The sequence below is a fragment of the Syzygium oleosum genome, unplaced genomic scaffold, assembly GCF_021117445.2.
Source record: "Syzygium oleosum isolate NSW1041296 unplaced genomic scaffold, Sole_v2.1 Sole_v2.14, whole genome shotgun sequence".
NCBI lineage: Eukaryota > Viridiplantae > Streptophyta > Magnoliopsida > Myrtales > Myrtaceae > Syzygium > Syzygium oleosum.
In genome coordinates this window covers 4900588-4915381 of record NW_026607498.1, presented here as the reverse complement: position 1 = coordinate 4915381, position 14794 = coordinate 4900588, and the positions used below count along the sequence as shown (strand labels likewise).

Here is a 14794-nt window from a genome sequence, read left to right as displayed (position 1 = left end):
CAACACCGGTCATGCCACATAAGATGGCCAATGTCCACGTCAGCGGTTTCTGATCAAAATTGGCCGAAAAAATTGCATTGGCAAATTGTCAAAAGATTTAGGGCTAAATTGGTACAATTAAAAAGTTTAGGACTGAATTGACCGTCGTATAATAGATTTAGGACTTTTTGAATGATTTTCCCTTGATATCACCAACCAAATCCAATTCTTGTTATAGCTAATACTAGAGCAAGAGCAAGAGTGAGAATGAATGTCACTAAAGCTGAAATTAGTTATGTTGTTTAATGAAAGCAAATTGAGAATTAATAATGCATTGGGACAACCTTTAGGTTCAAATTACAACTTCAAGGAAAATCTACATCAAAATAGGCATAGAAAATATAGGAAAAAATCGACGTTTCTTTGAAAATTATTTATTCAATAAATAGGTAATAGCAGTTGAATTTCATACAGATAAAGCCTCGGCCATAAATTCAATTGATTAATTAAGTCAGACAGATAAAGTCTTGGCCATACAACGTATTGAAGTTCAAACAATCCTTTCGTAATTGAGGGCCATGAGCGTAGAGTCTCAACTATCTAGGGGCCATGAAACACCTTGCATGCACCACAAACCAATTAAATCTATACCAATGATCTGATCAAATGACATTGTCCAAGATCAGTTTGAACATAGTTAGTAGCATTTGAGCATGGATTTTCAGTTCTTAACTTGAAAATCCCTTAATGCCCCAAGCTACTACGCCAATCCTAAATTAGGGAATCACATTATATTAATAATTTTTGTTAATACATAATTATTTTTATGGTATAAATTAAACGCGAATGACTTAGAGAACCTTATTAGACGGGAACACCAAGGATAGTCACATTTATGGGGCATGAGAGAGAGATGGGTGATAGAGATATCTTCTTATGTTAGTCACATTTATCATGTGTCGATATTTTACCGGCGGGCCTATGCAAAGTTGGATATGTGCAGATCTACCCGACTTTTCCCACTTTGTAAAGGCAAAGAAAAACTCAAGTATAATATTCTCATTATTAATCAATTCGGATTGAAAGCAACAAGGAAAGAACGATCGGATCGGGCCGACAATCGAGCGGGACTCGTTGAAATATAAGTCACAATTAACAAAAAAAAAGATTTCTTTGAAATTGTATTTGAAAGCAGTAGAAAATTTTATGGAGCACTAGATCACAGACCAGGTTTAACTCCAATTAATTTCAATCATTTCGTATCGTTTGATCAACACTTACGAATTTCGACCAAAACAAAATATCAACACTTAGGCTGCGAATGATAACCATTCTGTTTCTATTTTTCTATTCCATAAACAAGTTTGGAACAGAAATCCGTTTGGTAACGTAATTTCATTTTTCAATTTCTGGAACAAATTTTGATTTCATAAATAGGTTTGAAACAGAAATGAGAAGTAAAAATTTTCTACTTTTCTACTTTTAAAACAAAAATGAGAAATAAAAATTCCTCTCATCGGTCGCCCTCGCTACTAGCCGGTCACCCACCCACCGCCCATTGCCACCCACTTGCTGGCCGCTGCCTCCTGCCGTTCGCCGTCTCCCGCCGCCTTCCGCCGGCCACCGTCTCCCGCCACCAGCCGCCCTCCTCCCTCCGCCGTCCACTGTGTACAGCCGCCCGCCTTTCGCCGACCACTGTCTCACTCCACCAGCCACCCGACTCTCGCCGCCGGTCGTCACCCACCTCTTATCGCTACCCGACGCCAGCTGCCTCCAACCGCCGTCCTCCGCACTAGCCGCATCACGGTCCACTGCCTCCTCTCACCACCGACCGCCGCCCGCCGTTTGCTGGCACCATCCGCCCTCCTCCCACCACTGCCCCCCTCCCCCCACTGCCCGACGCCGGCCGCCTCCAGCAGTTGTCCTCCTCACTGACCGCGTCACCGTCCACTGCCGCCGCCCGCCATTCGCTGCCACCGTCCACCGCCCGCCATCTGCCGCCGCCATCCGCCTACTGTCCACTTGCCGGCCACCCGAGAGGGAGAAATTTTGTGCCGTTATCAAAAAAAAAATTATTTCAAGAACATAAATTTTGTGTCTTATCAAACGTGCTTTTTTGCTCAGAAACTCATCTAGAAACAAAAATAGAAAAATCCATTTCTAGCCAGAAATTGATTTCTGAAATAGAATGGTTGTCATTCGCAGCCTTACAGATCAACGTTGGAGACAATAGACTCAACAATCCCTCATATAGAAAAGACTTTGTCGTTCCATGATGAATTAAAAAATTTCCACTTCCAACTAGTTTTAATTCAACCAAAAGCTTTCTTAAATCTATGTTCTTGAATGGTGAAAATTTATTTTTAGAAGGTATAATTTATTTAACTAGAGAAAATATATATGACTTAGTAGTTTATGCCTTCAATCTTACATGTGAAATAGAATATAAACAAGGGATAAGAATGGATTGCCTCAAGTTATAATTTTCTCATTGAGATTGAATCAAAATGTCATTTGGAGAATTTGATACTGAATAAAAAAATCCACATACTCTAAAAATGGAAATAGAATCGAATTTGTGAAGAAGCTAACAATATTCAAACTCTTTTATTATAAGTTTTCTAGTCTATTTCTATTTTAGTCGATTTTAACTTTAGACTTTGAGGCAGCATTTTGTATGTCTGATTGACGATTATATTTACTAGGTAATTTCTACATACAATCGATAACAACCCTAAGTATTATATTTATTTCAAAGTTGTTGACATTAACAACAAAAATGAGAATAAACATATTTAAAGTGCGTCTAATAATATATGCCCGCGCAAAGCGCTAGTCAAGTAATATGTCTAGATTGAATCCACCACTAATAAAAACTTCATTTCTTTGAGAATACCTCTAGAACATCGATAAAACAAAATCCCCGTATCAAATTTGTGCATTTCTTTTTGGGTAAAACGGAGGAAAATTCTGCATTTTTAAATGGTGGCTAACTAAACATCCCTGGATTATGACGTGGTTCATCTTCAACGTTTTGGATCAAGACATGATCAATGAAGATGAGAATGTTCTTCCGCACTGGGAAATCACTTGCTATCGACTATAGTCTGAAATAAATTATGCAAATTGGCTTCTACACTCGTGCCCTTAAATTATAAAAAAAATACAATTACACAAAAAAAAATGAGGATATATATATTCTGGAGGGACTAGGTGAAAATTTTATTTTTATCGAATTACACTAGGGAAAATAAAATAAACAGTCTCCAGTAGACTGTTGAGTGTACAACAAGAGTATCCATATGGGAACTCTAGAAGACTTTAAAATCATTGAGTACACTAGGCTATTAGTTAAGTGGTTGGAGGTGAATCAGAAGACCATTGGCGGGAACCGGCGATGGGTTGGACATTATCTTTTCATCTGGGATGACCTTCTCAAGCTTGAATTTGGTCACAAGATTATGCATGAAAACGAGTATTTCGAGCCGAGAATATTCTTTTCCAGGGCACATGCGAGGTCCACCTTCGAAGGGAACGTAGGTGAAAGGTGCAAGTCCATTTCCTTTGAACCTTGAGGGGTCAAATTTCTCCGGATCAGGGAAGTATTTGGGATTCTTGTGAGTTGTATACATCGTCCAAAATGTCTGCGAGAAAAAAGTTGAAGAAGATCGATGCGTATTATCATTACTTGTGGATTCCATGTATTAGTTCATTGGATAACCATGCCGAGAAGAAGGGTCAAAAGTAAAACATTTACCTTCCATCCCTTTGGAATTGTGTAACCGGCAAAAGTGAAGTCAGTAATTGCCTCTTTAAATGCCCATTGAGCAGGCGGAGTTAGCCTCATTGACTCACAAGCCACAATCCATGAATATTTCATCTTCTGAATATCATCCCAGTTTAGTAATTCACCCGGGGCTTTAGATTTTGCGATCTCCATTTGCTCTGTTGACGTGAAGCAGACGAGTTAAATAGTACAAACTACATTGATTTTGCTTAAGAAGAACAAAGTTAGGAGATCATCTTGTTTATAAAAATATAACTAGAAGTTACCTTTGCAAACTTTCTCATAGATGTGGGGGCAACGAAGCTAGATAATTCACTATTACGGTTATAAATGAACTAGTCGTGTCATGACTTGCAATGAGCAATCCAATGATCTTGTTGGACACATCCATTTCATAATAATGTTGAGAAGCTCCTGCTTCTGGCCAGAGAACAATATTGTGTCCAACAACCCATCTTCATGGAGGTGGGCCACCAGGTGGTGATGTACTTGTTCTGGCCAGAGAACAAGAACTTGTTGCCCGAGGCGCACTGCAAAACACGGCCATGTCTTCCTCGAGCAGCGAGGTACGGAGGACCTGCGGGGAGTACTTGACCGTGCAGTCATTTATGAATTTCTCGGGGCAGCTGCTAAGTGACATTCCGAATTTTGGCCCATTTTTGGGATTTATAAAACGTGTAATTCGTCAATGCGCTTATAATAAAATCTCGCCCGAACCGATCACTCCCGGGTTATTGTTTTTAAAATTGGAGATTTCGCTAGAATCGCACTTGATCGAATTTGGACGTTATTTAGACCCCGAACTTGGCGATCGATTTTCGGGAGTTTCGGACGAAATAAATTGGATGGTGTCAATATTATTGTGGCCGCGTCGGTATTGCCAGGAATATGTGAAAAGTGGATTTTTGATCGGGTGCGAATTTGGACTAGTAGACCTCCTCGTAGTGTGTTTTGAGTTAGTTTATTTTGGCCCTTTGTCTTATATTATTATTTGGGGTTTTTCATAGACCGTTAGATCGTTTTTTCGAATTTGAATCGTGTCCGTTGGATCGCGCTCGAAGACAAAAAAATTAACTTTTTGTTCTCTCTCCTCTCTCCTCTGCCCGCGCACGTCCTCCCCATCATTTCGTCTCTCTCTCTCTCTCTCTCTCTCTCTCTCTCTCTCTCTCTCTCTCTCTCTCTCTCTCTCTCCCGCACACGTTTTTCCTCCCCCTATTGCCCCCACGCCTCTCTCTCTCTCTCTCTCTCTCTCTCTCTCTCTCTCTCTCTCTCTCTCTCCCTCACCCTCACCCCGCCGACCTCTCCCCCTTCTCCCGCCGCCGCCGCCGCTTGCGCCGCCGTCGCCGCCCACCCAGCCCGCCAGCCCCGGCCAACCGCCCGTGCCGTGGCCGGCTCGTCGCCCACGCGACCAAGCCGCGTGCCCACGCCCGTGCCCGCGCCCGCGCCCGCCCACGCCCGCGCCCGTGCCCTTGCCCGCGCCCGTGGCCGACCGCCGTGCCCGCGCCCGTGGCCGACCGCCGTGCCCGTGCGTGTGCCTAGTCCGCACTGTTCACCCGGGCCATTTTAGGCCCAAGCCGACTTTTCCCGGGCCAAACTTAGGTAAGTGGCTTCCTAAACCCTTTGGGTACTTTATTGACTTGTCTCGGGTTAGAACGGCTATGGCGTGTTTTAATTTAATTATATTATGTTATAATTGCGCTATTTAAATTAGATTAAATAATATGTTTGACTCGGGTAATGGTGTGTGGCCGACTTGAACGTCGGGTTTGTGGATTGAGGTGGCGAATTGTGAATTGGACTGACTTGTGAGTATGGGTTGTTTGATGCAATTAGCGTGAAATTGATTTAATTGATTGGCGTGTGATTGCCTGTCAATTTTAAGCCCGGATTGATCGGAGGGCTATGGACTTGGGACGTGTTGACGGCGGTCCGTGTGAAGGCATGAATGGCCAATGTGCCAAATGGATTCGGGCTTGAGACGTGTTGACGGTGGCCCGTTAAAGGTGTGTTGACCGGGACGTGTTTACGTCGGTTATTGGAAATTGATTGAATAGTGTGGCTTGGGACGTGTTGACGGCGGCCACTGGAATTGATTGGATGGTATGGCTTGGGACGTGTTGACGGCGGCCATTGGAATTGATCGAATTGTGTGGCTTGTGTGCCTGTGAGACCGGACTTGAGACGTGTTGACGGTGGTCCGTGAGAGGAAAGTTGGTTGGACACGTGTGTGCGATGTGACTGATTGGATTGGCTAAATGTGCGTGTGGGTGCTTGGTTGGATTGGTTGATTGCGAGTGGGAGTGTGTGTGTGCCGGGTGATTGTGTTATGGCAGTGAACTATTCTTGCACTATCATGTTTGGACTAATATGCAGGGTTGGCACGTGGTTCGAGGCGAGGTAAGCTTATCATGTGAAATTGGCTGTGTGGTCTGGTGATTCGCATGTTAGACTTGTCTGGGTACGCATTAGCCTAGATGGGGTATAGGTTGTTGCTTATTGAGACTCGTTCTCACGGTTATTATATAATCATTTCAGATCCGCGACCGTGATCGATTCGGAAATGCCGCCAGAGCACCACAGGGATTGAAGGATAGATTATTTACCCTGTCTTTTGAGTACCTTTTGTAGAGGAGATAAGCTTGTCAACCACCGTCCCCTTTTGAAAATTGTGGTTTTAAATTGGTAACCTGAGCTATCGTTATGAATAGTGACTGCTTTATGATGTTATGCAATTATTGTTTCGTGCTATCCTTTTGTCATCTTGTTAGTTGTCTGGATTGTTTTATTTCGCTTCCGCTTGCGTAGTTCGTTTGGGTCGGCGACGCGTCCTGGGACGTCGCGTTAAATACAACCGTTGAAGGGGTGTCGCGAGCCTGTTGGGGTTAGGGGCGTGACATGCTCTTTGCTGCACCGACGAAATCCCGGGACTCGCCGATGATGGTCCATCCCTTTTTGCCAGGCGGCAGGGTAGGAACGGAGGATTTCTTTTGGAAGACGAGGAAGAGAAGGTAAAGAGAGATGTAGAGGATGGAGAGGTAAAGAAACGGCTGGGCATAGAAATCCATCTTCTTCTTCTACTTCTCAGAATGCAAGCACTAATACTGAGAAGAGAAAAGATGGCCAAGGTCTAGGATGGAGAAAAACCATCAGGATTGGGGTCATATATGTAGCAGAGGATGGGATTGAGGTCACCACGCCTTTGGTCTAATTTGACGAATTTTTGAAGTACAAAATATATTTCTAGAGGGTAAATTGCGTGCTTTGACCACTTCTGCATTTAAGTGGGTTCCTTATAATGGAGAATGGGAGTGCATATACCGATTCGTCGGAGTTATTACTACATATATATAATGATATTTGTTGAAAATATTATAACCGCAATTAGAACTTTTGGATGTGCCGCTATAGTTGGTGGCGAACTCACTTTGGGTAAAAATGTATTAGTAGCTTATCTGCCATGGGAATGTCACAATTTTAAAGATGCAGTACTCATTGGCGAATGTTTGGTATATGAAGATATTTATATTTATTTTCACATATGGATATATGAAATTCAGACTTATGTGTCAAGCCAAGGACCCGAAAGGATTACTAATGAAATACCGCATCTCGAAGCCCATTTACTCCACAATTTAGTAGGTAAATTAATACCCCAGATGGCGAAAGAATCATCGTATGCCCTAGAAGATAGATTATTACGAGCCACACTTAGCATTCAGGTATCCACTTCAAAGGAAACTTAGATTTCACGTTTCTTTCAAATATAGACACAAATAGTTTATGGATTATAATTCGATCCCGCTTTTTTTCCGGATCCATCTCACATCAATAACTCTACCGTACCACCTATAGGTAGTTTTATCTTTTTGGCCACATTCATTCAATCATCGACCCACTATATCTATATCATATGGTCTCCATGGCTGCACGGATTTGGGAATGGGAAGCAATTAGGCTACGTTTGGTCGTCTAGATTTCTAGCCAGGATAAGACTGAATAGGATAGGATATGAAATCCAAGGGATTTGCTATATCCTATCTACTGTTTGGTGAATCGCAGTAATAATGTCGAATATTTTTACATCTTACCATGTTCGTTATTTTCAATGAACATCATATCAATATAAATGAACCTAAAAATTGCACAAATGGAGATAATAAAAATCTCTCATGACACTCTTACCTACTTCATTTTTATTTGCTTATTTTTAATTATTTTTCCCTCTCTTTTTTAACTCTTTCCTTTTTTTACTTCTTTTTTCCCCTTCCATCATTCTAATTAAATAGTAAACTAAAATAATATACCTAAAATATGTAATAAATATAAATATTAAACGTGTATATATATATATGAAATTTATATCATAAGATAGAAAGAAATTTGAATGTATAAATAAAAATAAGAATAAAAAAATTATTGTTATTTTTTTGTTATTTTGAATGAATTTTTATATTAAAATTCAAAGATTATTTATATTGAAAGATTATTTTAATTTTATTAATTTAACAAGTTTGCTATTCGAGAAAAATAATTTTTATATTATGAATATTAAAAATCATATCCACATTTATCCCACCTCCCCCATAGGATAATTTTATCTGGACTATATCCTTTTTATATCTTACTTTATCCTGTCTGAGCAGGCACAAAATATGGTATAGGATAAAATTTATCATATCCTGAATTTTATCCCAGCTACCAAAACGTAGCCTTATAGTACAAAGTTCGGAAGAAGAGGTGTTGCAAGCCATCGATCTTGACTTTGATGGCGGTTGAGTTAGGACTTGAAATTAGGGTTTTCCCGATTGGGATTGTGTGTTGGTGTAAAATTGTAGCTTTCAAGATAGAGGATACAAATCAGGAAAGTATCCTCTATCAGGAAAGTTGTGAACAATGTATGAACTTTTCAAGTTTGGTGGGTCCCATCTTTAATTGGGTGGGCAGAACAGTCAATGACGTATACCGGCGAGGGTATACAACGAGTCGATCGCATGTGGCCGACTGGGCTACTGGCGGAGGGAAATAAGAAAAAAGGAAAAAAAAAAAAAAGAAAGAAAGAAAAATAAAAAATAATAAGAGTCAATATCACCAAAAATTCTATATTGAAACACTTGTTATAAATTTAGCTCAAATTAATTTTTTCACCACAAAAAACTCTATACTGGTATATTTATGAAAAATTTACACAAAACTAATTTTTTGACCTCCAAAAACTCTAAACCAATACATTTGTGACAAATTTACCTTCCGTTAAATTGGATTAATACTACAAAAAAATCACAAACGGGTACACTTGTGACAAACGGAGGGTAAAACTCTAAACCGATATACCCGTCAGCTGTCACGTGCCATCTAACTCAGAAATTTGACGGTAAAATTTAATAGAAACTAACGAAAGGTAAAATTGTCACAGGTGTACCACTTTGGGATTTTTGGTGGTCAAAAAATTAGTTTGAGATAAATTTATCACAAGTGTACAAGTTTGGAGTTTTTCGTGGTATTAACCCAAATAAAAAAAAAAGAAAAAGAGAAGAAAAAAGGAAAACGAAAAAGAAAATAAAATATTTAAAAATTAAATAAAATGTACACGTTAGCGTCAGTCGTATCACGTAGATAGGCCGGCATCCACATTAGCAATTTCCGGCCTAAATTTATCGAATGGACTCAATTGGTACTAATGTAAAAAGATTTAGGACTAAACTGATTCAATTCAAAGATTTATGACTTTTTTTATACTTGCCCCAACTCACGTGCATAGGAATTTGGTACAAAATCTTCAAATTTTCTAATTAATTAAACTCTAATCACATAATCACTCGATACCAATCCTTTGACCGAAAGAGAGAAGATGAAAGCCCAACTTATTGAAGCAACATGGAGAGTGGGATTGCTATGGGATCGACAAGGCGGTCGCTAACGTTGAATGCGACACATGGAATGATGGTACTCGAAATACTTTTTTTGTGTTTCTTTTGCTTATTTGGAATTATTTGTCTCTGCACTATCTCTCCTTTTGTGCGAATCAATTCATTTAAGTTGTATTTTGTAATTGCAAATAGTATGCATGCATACGTTTTGTCATTGCAAATCGTGCCCATCTCGAAGCCCATTTACTCCACAATTTAGTAGGTAAATTAATACCCCAGATGATGAAAGAATCATCGTATGCCCTAGAAGATAGATTATTACGAGCAATACTTAGCATTTAGGTATGCACTTCAAAGGAAACTTAGATTTCACGTTTCTTTCAAATATAGACACGAATAGTTTTTGGATTATAATTCGATCCCCCTTTTTCCGAATCCATCTCACGTCAATAACTCTACCCCTATAACCTATAGGTAGTTTTAGCTTTTTCGCCACATTCATTCAATCATCGACACGCTATATCTATATTATATGGTCTCCATGGCTGCCCGGATTTGGAAATGGGAAGCAATTATAGTACAAAGTTTGGAAGAAGAGGTGTTACAAGTCATCGATCTTGACTTTGATGGTTTGGACTATGTGTTGGTGGTTGAGTTAGGACTTGAAATTAGGGTTTTCCCGATTAGGATTGTTGGTTGTTGTAAAATTGTAGCTTTCAAGATAGAGGATACAAATCAGGAAAGTATCCTCTATCAGGAAAGTTGTGAACAATGTATGAACTTTTCAATTTTGGTGGGTCCCATCTTTAATTGGGTGGGCAGAACAGTCAATGACGTATACCTGCGAGGGTATACAACGAGTCGATCGCATGTGGCCGGCTGGGCTAGTGGCGGAGGAAAATAAGGAAAAAAGAAAAAAATAAGAAATAAAAAGGGATTAATATCATCAAAAATTTCAAATTGGAACTTTTGTTACAAATTTAGCCCAAATTAATTTTTTTACCACAAAAAACTCCAAACTTGTACACTTGTGAAAAATTTACCCCAAACCGGTATATTTATGATAAATTTACCTTCCGTTAAATTAGATTAATACTACAAAAAATACAAACCGGTACACTTGTGACAAACGGAGGGTAAAATTATAAACCGGTACACCCGTCAATTGTCACTTGTCATCCAACTCAGAAATTTAACGGTAAAATTTAATAAAAACTAATTGATGGTAAAATTGTCACAGGTGTACCACTTTGGGGTTTTTGTAGTTAAAAAATTAGTTTTGGATAAATTTATCACAAGTGTACCAATTTGGAGTTTTTCGTGATATTAACCCAAATAAAAAAAGGAAAAGGAAAAAGAAAATAAAATATTTAAAAAATATTTAAAAATTAAATAAAATATCCACGCTAGCGTTAGTCATGTCACGTAGATAAGTCGGCATCCACATTAGCAATTTCCAGCCTAAATTGGCCGAATGGACTCAATTGGTATCGATGTAAAAAGTTTTAGGACTAAACTGATTCAATTCAAAGATTTATGACTTTTTTTATACTTGCCCCAACTCACGTGCATAGGAATTTGGTACAAAATCTTCAGATTTTCCAATTAATTAAACCCTAATCATATAATTACTCGATACCAATCCTTTGCCCGAAAGAGAGAAGATGAAATCCCAACTTATTGAAACAACATGGAGAGTGGGATTGCTATGGGATCGACAAGGCAGTCGCTATTGTTGAATGTGACACATGGAATGATGGTACTCGAAATACTTTTTTTTGTGTTTGTTTTGCTTATTTGGAATTATTTGTCACTGCATTATCTCTCCTTTTGTGCGAATCAATTCATTTAAGTTGTATTTTGTAATTGCAAATAGCATGCATGTATACGTTTTGTCATTGCAAATCGTGCCCATCGAGGTCCGTGTGGTTCACGTAGAGTGACACGCAAGTGTTAATGCTCCAGTGACATGTGGGGTCAATTGAGACGAATCGCCAACTTCATCGAGGTTTTTTAGAGAAAATGACACAAACAATCCCTGAACTTTGATCAAATGTGCAATCTGGTCCCTAAACTTTTAATTTGTTCAATGTAGTCCTTGAATTTTAGTCTAATATTGAATGTGGTCCCTGAACTTTTAATTTGTTCAATGTAATTCCTGGACTTTTGGTACATGTTCAATTTAGTCCATGAATTATATGAAAAATGTTCAATACAGTACCTGAACTTGAATTAATGGAAGGACTATTTTGAACATTTTCATATAGTTTAGGGATTAAATTGAACATGTGCCAAAAGTCTAGGGACCACATTGAACAAATTAAAAGTTCATGGACCGCATTGAATATTTGGCTAAAGTTCAGGGACTACATTGAATAAATTAAAAGTTCATGGACCAAATTGCACATTAGGCCAAAGTTCAAGAGCTGTTTGTCTCATTATCCCTATTTTTTTAAAACAAACCCTACGAGGGGTTCTCTGCGAAAATTGCCCCACTTCGGGGTTTTTTGCAATTTTCCCCATAAAATTAAAGAAACATCTTCTCGGTAATATTATTTTTATTATCTAATATTCATGGTCTAGTCCAGCCTATGATCAGCTTGAAGATCACGTTGGACATTAAGGTTGAATTGACACATGGCTGCTAGAACCAACCATATAACTTTTTAGGCATTCTTCGATTAATTTATGTATGTCTTTGGGAAAAGGGAAATTCATCATATATATAGCTGATGACTAATTAAATAAATTTCACTATTAAAATGTCTCAGGTTTGCAAAGCGTTTAGAAGCATCCACGTAAATGTTAGTGTTACTCATCACTACTTTTGGAACAATGTAATGGATTTGATGTGGGAACAGAATATGTTAAATTAGGTCTTTATTTCTAAAACTTAGTAGCAAATGGTCATGTGATAAATAGGCTGGTCAAAATATAGCTGCTAATAGGAATAAGTTATTCAGTTTTTGAACTTCGTGGAGGACTAATCTTCGTTTTATTATTATTTTAATGTGCTCACATGGGTTCAAAGATGAAGATTTTTATATTTTTTATAATTATTCCTCTGATTATTGCCTAGACCAACTGTAATATTTCTGGTCAACGTCTGCATCAATGTTTGAATTGAACCTACTAATCACATAGCATATAAATGTAGAGATTCTGGCAAATGAGGGCGTGAATGATAATCATTCACGCTTCTCTATTTTTCTATATGTTCCTAAGAATAGGTTTGGAACAAAAATCCGTTTGGCAACGCAACTTCATTCTTTTATTTCCAGGACAAATTTTTAACCCAAAAATAGGTTTGGAACAAAAATGAGAAGTAGATTTTTTTTTACTTTTCTATTTCTAGAATAGAAACAGAAATAACAACTCTTCTTATCGCTCGCCCTCGCCGCCCGTCACACGCCCCCGCTGGCCGACCGCCGCCGTGTCCGCCGAGAACAAAAATATAAGAATAACCTATCAAACGAATTTCTATTTCGGGAATAGAAATTTTGTATCGTTATCAAATGCTACTTTCTGCTCAGAAACTCGTCTAAAGAATAGAAATAGAAAAAATTTATTTATGGTCAGAAATTGGGCTAGAGAAGATAGTGGTTTTCATTCGCACCTTGAAAGGTCATAGGAGAGAGCAAAATCTTTCTCGATGATATCGAACAAAATGAAGTAGAGATATCAAGACCTATTTACAAAATTAACTTCACTTATGTTGGGGTTTTCTGGAAATTGATATGAGCTGAAGTGAAGAAATTGTGAAAATGAAGAGCATCAAATTTAATGTGTTAAGCATATAGTCTAATGGAATGTTAAAGGCCGAACTAACCCTATTTCTCCTAGGGAAGAGATTGTTTTCGAGTTCTAGTAATTAGCTAGCATTTTAGTGGGCGATCTCAATAAGGATTGGTACTATGAAAATGAGTTATAATCTTCTTTTGTTGTATTATGGCTAGTTCCTAAACTAACAAGACCAGCTTAACAAACGAGTTATCCCTAACCTCTCAAACATTCTCATTAAATGAAATTTTCCTCATCCAGTATTTCTTTAAATTCTATCTCTTAATAATCTAAATTTTACATGTATCTTGTCTAGTAGGGCAAATTTATCACTTCCGCCTATTTTTCCTTTCACGTGCATTAAAAATGCTTCGCTCGTCATTCGTTAATTGAGCAAGTCCATGCAATATTTTTCTTCCTTGACATAAAGAATTGAAACCATTAAGAATGGTTCCTCCTAAATTCTTAGGCGAGATATATATCTTATATATATATGGGCAGGGAGTGATTAGTGACGGAGCTAGAAATCCGGCTAAGGGAGCGACATTTCCAGCACAATTTTTTAGTCCAAAATCTTGATAACAATGATATTTTGTGGTATGAACTTAATTAATTGATTGATAATGCAAAAGAGCACCAAATTATTAATGAAAATAAATTTGACAAAAATACGATGAAATAGGAAGACCATTTACATATGAAATTTAAACTAAGTGAATAAAATGAAAAAAGAGTATCGTCAAAAGGTTATGTTCGGTTGGTACAATGTTTTGGATCTAATTTATGAACTTTCATATTCTAAATACACTTAAAATTGAATAATATCTTGTTGTGCGTTAAAAAAGAAACTCGAGTTTATTGGAGATTTACTACATTGTTCATGCCAATTATATAGATTTAAAAGTATATCTATCGTATAAAAAAATTTATACTAGAAGAAATGATTTGAAAGATTTTGGTTACCTTTGAATTCAATTAAAGGAAGCATTAAGTTCTATTATAATGTAGAAGAACGGCATAAGATTTAGGCTGTGTTCGTTTGGCGGAAAATATTTTCCAGGAAAATATCTTCCGGGTTTTCCGGTGTTCGGGGGCGGAAAACATTTTCCCCTCAATGAGGGAAACCATGACCAAATTGGCGGAAAATGATTTCCGCTTCTGAAAAGCGGAAATCATTTTCAGCCAAACTCCTCCTTAAAAATATTTTCCGAAACTTTTTCATATTGGTCGCCGAACACCGGAAAATTATGTTCCGGGAAAATATTTTCCAAGAAAATGACTTCCGGGAAAATATTTTCCAAAAGGAGAATATTTTCTGTCAAACGAACGGAGCCTTAGGCTCCATTTGTTTCGCAGAAAACATTTTCCGGCGTTTGGTTCA

The 14794-nt window shown here is 38.1% G+C and overlaps 1 pseudogene; it reads right to left on the bottom strand.

The window, feature by feature from the left end:
- Positions 1–3183: 3183 nt before the first annotated feature.
- LOC115689180 (beta-amyrin 6-beta-monooxygenase-like) lies at positions 3184–4383 on the bottom strand (annotated as a pseudogene).
- Between the last annotated feature and the right edge of the window lie 10411 nt (positions 4384–14794).